Raw genomic sequence first — 9463 nt, 5'->3', positions numbered from 1 at the left:
TAGGGCAGAAGAAGAGTCAATCGACAATTTGGCTCCAAATCAAAAAGGGGTTTAACAGGAGCAGGATGTACATGGACTGTTGGAATCTATGTTGGCAGGATAGGCTGAGAGAACACCCCATAAAGAACATTGTCTCCTGGTCCTTGTTCACAGTGACAGAAACTTTGAGAGCAATGAGGTGATGTTGTGTTTTTTATAATGCACCAGTTCAGGTTCAGCTGGAGCATTGTTTCCTGTTCTGGAAACCACAGGATCGGGAGGATTGTGGAGACTGTCGTGACAAGTTGAAACAGGTTTACAAGTAGGCTTTCGGCGATGTGCATGCTCAGTTCGCATCATCGCTTGGACGAGTGGAGCTGAGGAAGAGTCGGCTGAGGAATTGCAAAACTTGCGCCCACATCTCCCTGCTCACCTCCGTCCAAGGCCCGAAAGGTGCCTGCCACATCCGTCAAAGCTTCACCTGCACATCCACCAATGTCATTTATTGTATTTGTTGCTCCTGTTTCAGTCTCCTCTACATTGGGAAGACCGGACACCTTCTCACAGAGCACTTCAGACAACATCTCCGGGTCACCCACACCAATCAAACCCACTGCCCAATGGCTGAAGCTTTCAATTCGCCCTTCTACTCTGCCAAGGACATGCAGGTCCTGGGCCTCGTCCATCGCCACTTCCTCACCCACCCAACACCTGAAGGAAAAACGCCTCATCTACCGTCTTGGGACACAACAACCCCATGGCATCAATGTGGATTTCACCAGCTTCCTCACTTCACCTCCACCCCCACTTTATCCCAGTTCCAACCTCCCAGCTCAGCACCATCTTCATGACCTGTACCACCTGTCAATCTTCCTTCCCGCCTATCTGCCCCACTCTTCTCTCCGACCTATCACCTTTACCCCCACCTCGACACATTTATTGCAATTTATCTACCTTCAACCTACCCCCACTCCACCCCATTTATCTCCTCACCCACGAGGCTCCCAGCGTAATCCCTGATAAAGGGCTTTTGCCCAAACAGTCGATTTTCCTGCTCCTTGGATGCTGTCTGACCTGCTGTGCTTTTCCAGCACCACTCTAATCATGATGATAACACCAGTATCACTTCTCGATGTTTTAGCTGAGATCATGTCTGTTCTTGTCAGCTTTAATATCTGATCCATCCATGAATTAGGGACTAAATATTATTCTGAATTTTGCAGGAAGAAGTTGGATTAGGAGCTTGATCAACCAACTTCGCATATCATCCTGGTAATGCAGTGTTTCTGAGAATCGTGCACCCCTCATAAAAGAATCCGAAAAGCAGCTTTATTAGTTAACTTTTTTGTGTGTTAGCTTTATTTCTCGTCTCCCGTGTCTGTGTGTAAGAAAGCGTACTGACAACCTTTTGGTCAAGTCAGACTCGCATTCGTGCAAAATCAATTTGTTTTCGGTTCCTATTCACCTGTCACTTTCTGCATGTTCAGCACTTACTCTCAATGTTATCACTTCATCCCTGGTGCACGCCGCCTCTTCCCACCAACTCCCAACTCCGAACATCAGAAGTAAAACAAAGTTGCCCAACAGGTCCACCTAATGTCAAATGGCATTTCAGAAAACAAAATGGAGACGATGAAACTATTGAAGTAATCCACAGTTTGGATTTTGATGATGATGATGATGACTCGGATTTATTGAACGAGAGATTTTGAGAACTCTGTGAAGCAGGAAAAGATCTGATGTTTTTAAAGCACATAGAGTCACAGAGATGTGCAGTACAACTCGTCCATGCTGACCAGATTTTCGAACCAGTTTTGTAGTCCTATTTGCCAGCACTTGGCCCGTATCCCTCTAAACCCTTCATATACTCAACAAGATGTCTTTAAAATGTTGTAATTGTACCAGCCTCCACCACTTCCTCTGGCAGCTCATTCCACACAGACACCATCTTCTGCATGAAAACATTGCCCCTTAGGTTCCTTTTAACTTTTTCCTCTCACCCTAAACCGATGCCCTCTCGTTCTGGACAACCCACCACAGGGAAAATACCTTTTCTGTTTACCCTATCCATGCCCCTCGTGATTTTCTAAACCTCTATACGGTCAACCCTCAGCCTCCGAAGCTCCAGCGAAAAGAGCCCCAGCCTAATCAGCCTCGCCCTGTAGCTGAAAGCACTCCAACCCTGGGAACATCCTTATAAATCATTAAGAATGTTTTTCATCAGCGTGTAAGAACAACCAGAATCAATAGGTGTGTTTCTGACGGCTTTATTTTCTCAGTTCAAAGGCCTGAGTTCAATAAGATTGCATATTCACTGATGTAGCACACAACTGTGTGTGGTATCATGAATGAGCAACTCACTGGCATATTACTCAGAGAGCCGATTCTCACATTAATCAGTTCAATAGATACTTGCAGAGCTGACGAAATGAGCCCGAGTTTAAAAAATACAGTGCATCAAGATGTACAATTACCTGTCCACAAAGTACACTATTACTCAAAGAACACTACAAACTCTCCAGCGCCTGAGACACGTCCTGCTCGGGGACTGGCACAGCATCTCTGCCTGTCCTATGCTTTTTTACACTTTGATGCTTCGATCAGAACCTCATGTTTCACAGTGTTCCTGTCTTGCCTGGGTTTTTGTCGCAGACATTAGTCAGGCCCCTTTTCGTTGTTGTTAGCGCTGAACAGTCAAGGGGCTCATCTGTCAGGCACTTCGAACAGCAGCTGAAGCAGCAAAAACACTGCATGTGCTTTAAACAAATGGGCACGTCTCAAAGCCTCAGGGAACCAGTTCTCAGTTAGGGCAAGAAAGACAGGATTCAGTCAGGAGATCCTGGAACAGCGTGTCCACGGACTTTGACATTTTTGGTACAATCAGATCAGGGAATCTGTGTCACTGCAGTCAAGAGAGTTGGCAACACAAACTACTCATAACATCCCCGGAATGCTCCAGTAGATTTTTGAATCTTGCATTTCCGTTCACCAATCCATGCTGTCACTGTCCATTCCTGTCATTTGTGGATCAGTTCGATGAAATTCTCAAGGAGGGATTCGGGGCCCCTTGCAGCAGCAGTGATGTTGGGGAAGTCAGCTCTAGGCAATGGGGGCAGCCTGCTTGTAAGCAGATTAGACAGGCATTGTGGAAGGTATGGGAAAGGCACCATATTAGAGGCGGAGGGATACTAGGTCGTCGGTTACTGTGGTCGTTTGAGTCACCTTCACTGTCCCGGTTTTGGTGTGGTGGTTGCCATGTGATTGTTGGCATGGCGACACTATAGGGCTGGGGCTAGGGGACGGGTAACGTTGTGAGGTAAAGTTTGTAAAGGATAGAGCTGTGTGGGAAAATGTAGAAGCTCATGAACTCGACACAAAGTACAGGGGAGAAAGGAGAGTTAGGATGTAATGTTTCAGCTTTATAAGATTTCAGTTCAGCTTCACTTAAGGTGTTGTGTTGAATTCTGGTCGCCACATTACAGGGAGGATATGAAGGGTGCAGAGGAGGTTTACCAGGCTGTTTGTTGTATTAGCTATGAAGAGACTCTGGAAGAACTCAGGTTGATTTCCTCGGAGCAGCGGAGGCTGAGGGGAGACTCTGTGGAAGTGTATACAATTATGAGACACATAAATAGAGTTGACAGTCAGAATCTCTTTCCCAGAATTGAAATGTCTCAAACTGTGGAGCACACAGTTAAGACGAAAGTGGGAAAGTTCAAACGAGATGTGTGGCAAGTTTTTTTTTACACAGCGAATAGTAGGCGTCTGGAACATAATATCATGGATGTTAATGGAGACAGATATGATAGTTGTATTTAAGAGTCTTTTAGCCCATAAGCAGATGAATGTGCAAGGAATGGAGGGATGTGGACCAAGTGACCATCAACCAGCTGGAACTGGCAGTTGCTAAATAAATGAAGACAGAAGTGAATGCATTTGCAGGAATGGTGGGCAGCAACCTCATCGAAAACATAAACTAATCCGAGTCTACTTCCAATCATTCGACTTACTATTGTTTATGGTGTTCCTATCTGCCATTTCATTTGACTTACTGCAAATCGATCTGTAACTTATTTCACCTGTGCACAGCACAGGACAATATCTAACACTTTGATGGAGAGTTTATAAAACAAGATTAACACCAGTCCAAAAAAGTAAAGAACTCAGTGGATGAACATGGAAGATTTTGAATTTACAAGCGTGAATTGACAACTAAGAATTTGGAGGACAATGTATCTGTGTTGCATCTGGCAGTCACCAGATAATAAGGGAATATTGGGATTTGTTGGGATATGCAAAGTAGGAGAATAGAAGAAATTTGAACAAAAGGTAAGGGGTAAATGCAGGGGTTAGGTAAGGGGTAAATGGAGGGGTATGTGTGGGTTGCGCTTCGGCTGGTCGGTGTGGACTTGTTGGGCCGAAGGGCCTGTTTCCACACTGTAATGTAATCTAATCTAATCTAAAAAATAAATTCATGCATTTTGTAATTTGGTATCCAGCTGATATGGCACTGGAATAGAAGGTGACAATATTACACAGTGGTGACAATATTACACCAATTATGAGCTGAGGCAGGGATTTCGGAGCCGTTTTGCAGAAGCAAACAATTCTTCATGAAAGTGCAAATATCTTTTTGAATTTATCACATTTTTTATGAAGCCACAATGGAAACCGGGTTCTTCCAGAGTCACTAAGAGACACTAAAGATTTTAATGGAAGCAGTAAGCATGTTCGCACACCTGCGATATCCAACTTCATTCCCGAGTTCGCATCCCACTTGCCTTTGAGCCCTGTGACTTGGCCTTGGATTCCCCATCAACATAGCAACTGAATCATGGAAAGAAACAAATTAAGATAGAGAGTAGTATCAAGATCAGGCCGGGGAACTGAATGGAAACAGAAAAAGTAAAGTATTGCTGAAATACATTTGTAAACAGTATATCATGTAATCTTTGTTACAGGAAACTTCTTACATTTTTTAACTTTGGTTCCGATGTGTGAATCAGAGAATTCAGTGAAGAAGCGTGGGTCAGAAGACTGTTGTTGCTTTAGCCACTCTGTCGTCGTGCAGTGAATGCTGATATTTTCTTTCAGGTCATTTATATTTGTACTCGCTTCACTCAATGAGAACGGATTACGAAGGAAAAATATTTTTATGCATATCTAGCTCCTCTTTCTCTTATGCTTCTGTTGTTCAACTTTCTATGAACAGTTGCTCCTTGCTATCAACACTTCACACTGGCTTCCCTCCTCCTGTCTCTTTCATTCTGCCCCGCAGTTGGAGTCATTCCCTGCCCATTGGCAAAGGAGTGTTATCATGTTGCTGCTCCTCCTTTCAGTCCAATCCTCACGTGGACCTCACATTCCATTATCTGCTGCATCACCCGTTGGCTCTTTGTTACTTGGATTTATTCATCAATCGAATTACTTTTATAGCTGGATATTTTACTGCATACTTTAACTGGTCTCTGAAGTTTTTCTGAGTCACCACATAAATAAAAGCATTTGTGCAGCAACTTAGGTTCCGCAGCATTAAGGCAGCTTGTAGAAAGAGACGAAAAGCAGCGCGATGCAAGGAATGACCGACGTGAAAAATATATAAAATATACATCAACCAGAGAAGTATGAAGCTGGCAGATATGGAAAAGAGTAAAATTACAGAATTCCGTCTGCTCTCTACTTCAAGATCATTCGCTGTGTTTCTCTGACCCCTCAGTCCCTTCCGTACTTCCATTGCTTCAGAGATGTACCTGACAGTCAGAATATTGAGAAAGAGAATGAAAGTGAATGGGAACATTGGTGTTAAGAATTGTTCAAAATATTTAAAACTTGACCACTGAAGGCCATTATAATAACTGGACCTGGTATAACAGTACCATGGAACATTGTTGATGATCTTTCCAGGTTCATACCGAAAATAGTTGGGAATATTCTTTAAAGAAAAGAAAATACAGATTGTTGCTAGAATCTTCATTGCAGTTTTCTCTGTGCAATACTGAGATTTCATCTGATGAAAACAAATAGCGACAAATCGATCAAAAGAAAAAGCGGCAGTGAACCAGACAGAACAATCAATGGTCAAGCAGCTCAGGGCATAGAGAACGCAACAAACGGGAGTGATGTCCAGGAAACATGGTGGATAATAATAAAATGGAAATCGAAGAAGGATGATCTCAAAAGCAATGAACAGTAGATCAGACGTTGCCATGGCCACCAGATAGCAACTGCTGCATGACGAAAGACCACTTTTGCCCCGAGCCAAGAAGACAATCGTCACGAGACTTACTATAAGAGAAAGAAAGGAAAAAAAAAGGAACTTGAAGTAGCTGATCAAATATTTCTGTGCCTGAGCCCAGACTGTATGGGATGAATTTTAACACAGAGATAATTGTTGTGCCATGTCATATGAAGTTTACAAAATTTGAACTCCTGAACTGTATCATTTCCACTTTTGAAAAGGCACAGGGAAGAAAGTGAGAAGCAGATTACTCCCAGAAATACAGTTGTGTACATAACATTTTATTGGGGTTGACAGGGGCTGATTTCAGGAGCTTTATAGGTTACTCTGACTGGCTGGAGTTGTCCGTAAGACCATAACATCCACACAAAGATATGCAGGATCAATAAAACAAAGAATGGGAGACACCTAACAGAGACTTGGATGACAAAACTTCTGTTGAGCCTCCACAGTTGAGATTGCCATTAGAATTGTACATCCATGCGATATGAATGGCAGTACAGGGCATTGAATCACTGTATAATATCCAGGAGTGGATGGCTTCCCAAATATGAACAAACAAGTAATAGGGCATTGAGTCCCATACTCTGGCAGTCTGAGCTATGAAGATATTAATCCTACCAGCATGTACAAGATTGGATATCGACCACAATCCGAAGAACTTCAACATTTAGTAAAGTCTGCCCAATCCCCACGCCCATACCACTCTCCCCACCACCTAACCCAGACTATATTCCACCGTTCGCACTCAAACAAACCTCCTCTCCTTGTGAATAGAGATCCTCCTCCCAGATTCAGAGAACACACTGGGGCGAGGAATCGCCACTGTTCAATCAGAACTCTCCGTGGACTTCACAAGAATTAGACCACAGCTCGTTCTCCGAGACCCAAACAGTGCACTTTAATTTGGTTTCTGAAGCAAACTCCCTGGATTCTGACAAAATGCTAAAGATTGGAGGTAGTGATGGCCTAATAGTTTTATCACTGGACTATTAATTCAGGAACTAACACAACGTTCTGGGGAACTGGTTTGAATACCTGCCACAGCAGATAATGGAATTTCAATTAAAAAATAATGTAGACTTATAATTTTGAAGCGTGGCAATAAAACCGCTGTCAGTTGTTGGGAAGGAAACCTCATCTCATTCAGTCATGCCCTTTATGTAGAGTAAACAGTCATCCTTACCTGATCTGGTTTACATGTGACTCCTGATCTAGAATATCCTGGTTGACTCTTGCCTGGTCTCTGGGTAATTAGGAAAGGGTGGTAAGTGCTGACCGAGGCAGTGACACCTTTTATAAATAAAATAAAATGCAGCTTCCCAATACACAGCCAGCTCCCCGGTACAGAAGAATGCTCACTACTAAGACCACTCCATGGCATTTGAACATTCCTGTGCAGAATGCGTTGTCTCAACTCTGAAATTCGCAAAATTGATCCACATTTGAAGACACGGGAACCGTCACTTCATTCAGTGAAGGTATCTGGAGCAGGGAACACCAAAGCATCGATCACTACCAAGCACAGACAACTGAAGCAAAATGTTTTGAGACCAGAACTAGTTGTGAACGTCATTGGATTCAGAAAAATAAACTATGACACGGATGATGCATTGGAATAAATGATGCCCTAAATTCGACAGAACCTCATCGCCAAGTATCAACCCTGCGGTCGGGAAGTCCAGAACTAGAGGGCATAGGTTTAGGATGAGAGGGGAAAGATATAAAAGAGACCTAAGGGGCAACTTTTTCACGCAGAGGGTGGTACGTGTATGGAATGACCTTGACCGTTCTCATGCTAGCTGTCATCCAGACACGACCCACTCATCCCTTCGACACGACCATCAGTTTCAGAGATATCGTCTTGAAGACGTGGGGATACTGGCATTTTTAATTGTTGACTTGGAATGTGAGCTTTCATGGCCAGGCCAGTGTTCATTGCACAGTTCTAATCACCTTTGTGATGATTTTGGAGATCTGCCTTATTGAACATCTGTATTTCCTGGATTTCCCAGTAACAGTGAAGGAATGGTGATATCTTAAAAATTCAGAATGAAATCTTCCTTGAAAGACAACTTTTATGTGATGGTGGTTCCATGCGTCTGCTGCCTTTGGTCATGTTTGTGAGGTGCTGTTGAAAGAGAGTTGCTGTGGTCCTAGTTTGCATCTTGTATGTGGTGTTCATTGCTGGTTATGCGTGTCATTGGTGAAGGGAGTGAGTACTGAATGTGATATTTAGCAACCCGATTCATTGCGTGTTTGTCCTGCACAAAGTGGAGCTTTGTGAGTGTTGCACTCAGTGTTGCATTTGAGCTGCACCCAGGCAGATACATGGAGAGCATTCACCTCACCTTGAGCTATTCTCTGTGGCTGGTGGACATGTTTTGGATAGGCAGGCAGGGAGCTTATCACCACAACTATCATAGTATCTGACATAACTCTGTGACTACAGCAGTTATATGGCTGGACCAAGTCATTTTCTTGACAATGATAGGTCCAAATTGTTGACACTTATGCATTCAGTGATGTCACAGGAAGCAAATTGGAGATGTGTACTTATTCGCTTGATGGTCATTGCCTGGTGCTGTCATTTATAAGCTCAAACTTGGATGCGAGCAGAAGAGGTACACTTAGTAAGTTTGCATGTGACACCAAAATTGGAGGTGTAGTGGATAGCGAAGAGGCTTACCTCAGATTACAACAGGATATGGACCAAATGGGCCAATGGGCTGAGAAGTGGCAGATGGAGTTTAATTAAGAAAAATGTGAGGTGCTGCATTTTGGGAAAGCAAATCTTAGCAGAACTTGTACACTTAATGGTAAGGTCCTAGGGAGTTTTGCTGAACAAAGAGACCTTGGAGTGCAGGTTCATATCTCCTTGATAGTGGAGTCGCAGGAAGATAGGACAATGAAGAAGGCGGTTGGTATGCTTTCCTTTATTGGTCAGATTTTTGAGTACAGGAGTCGGGAGGTCATTTTGCGGCTGTACAGGATATTAGTTAGGCCACTGTTGGAATATTGCGTGCAATTTTGGTCATCTTCCTATCGGAAAGATGCTGTGAAACTTGAAAGGGTTCAGAAAAGATTTATAAAGATGTTGCTTGGGTTGGAGGATCTGAGCTACAGAGAGAGGCTGAAGAGGCTGGGGCTGTTTTCCCTGGAGCGTCGGAGGCTGAGGGGTGACCTTATAGAGGTTTAGAAAATTATGAAGGGCATACATACCATAAATAAACAAAGTCTTTTCCC

The 9463-nt window shown here is 43.4% G+C and overlaps 1 non-coding gene across 1 annotated transcript; it reads left to right on the top strand.

Moving 5' to 3' along the window:
- Positions 1–1100: 1100 nt before the first annotated feature.
- Positions 1101–1285, top strand: LOC122548138 (U2 spliceosomal RNA). Its single transcript, XR_006311178.2, has one exon. It is a non-coding gene; the product is annotated as a U2 spliceosomal RNA (small nuclear RNA).
- Positions 1286–9463: the final 8178 nt, after the last annotated feature.

The sequence above is a fragment of the Chiloscyllium plagiosum genome, unplaced genomic scaffold (genome assembly GCF_037043375.1).
Source record: "Chiloscyllium plagiosum isolate Xiang-an unplaced genomic scaffold, Cpla_swu_hap1 HiC_scaffold_40, whole genome shotgun sequence".
NCBI classification, from domain to species: domain Eukaryota; kingdom Metazoa; phylum Chordata; class Chondrichthyes; order Orectolobiformes; family Hemiscylliidae; genus Chiloscyllium; species Chiloscyllium plagiosum.
This window is presented reverse-complemented; position numbering and strand designations above follow the sequence as displayed.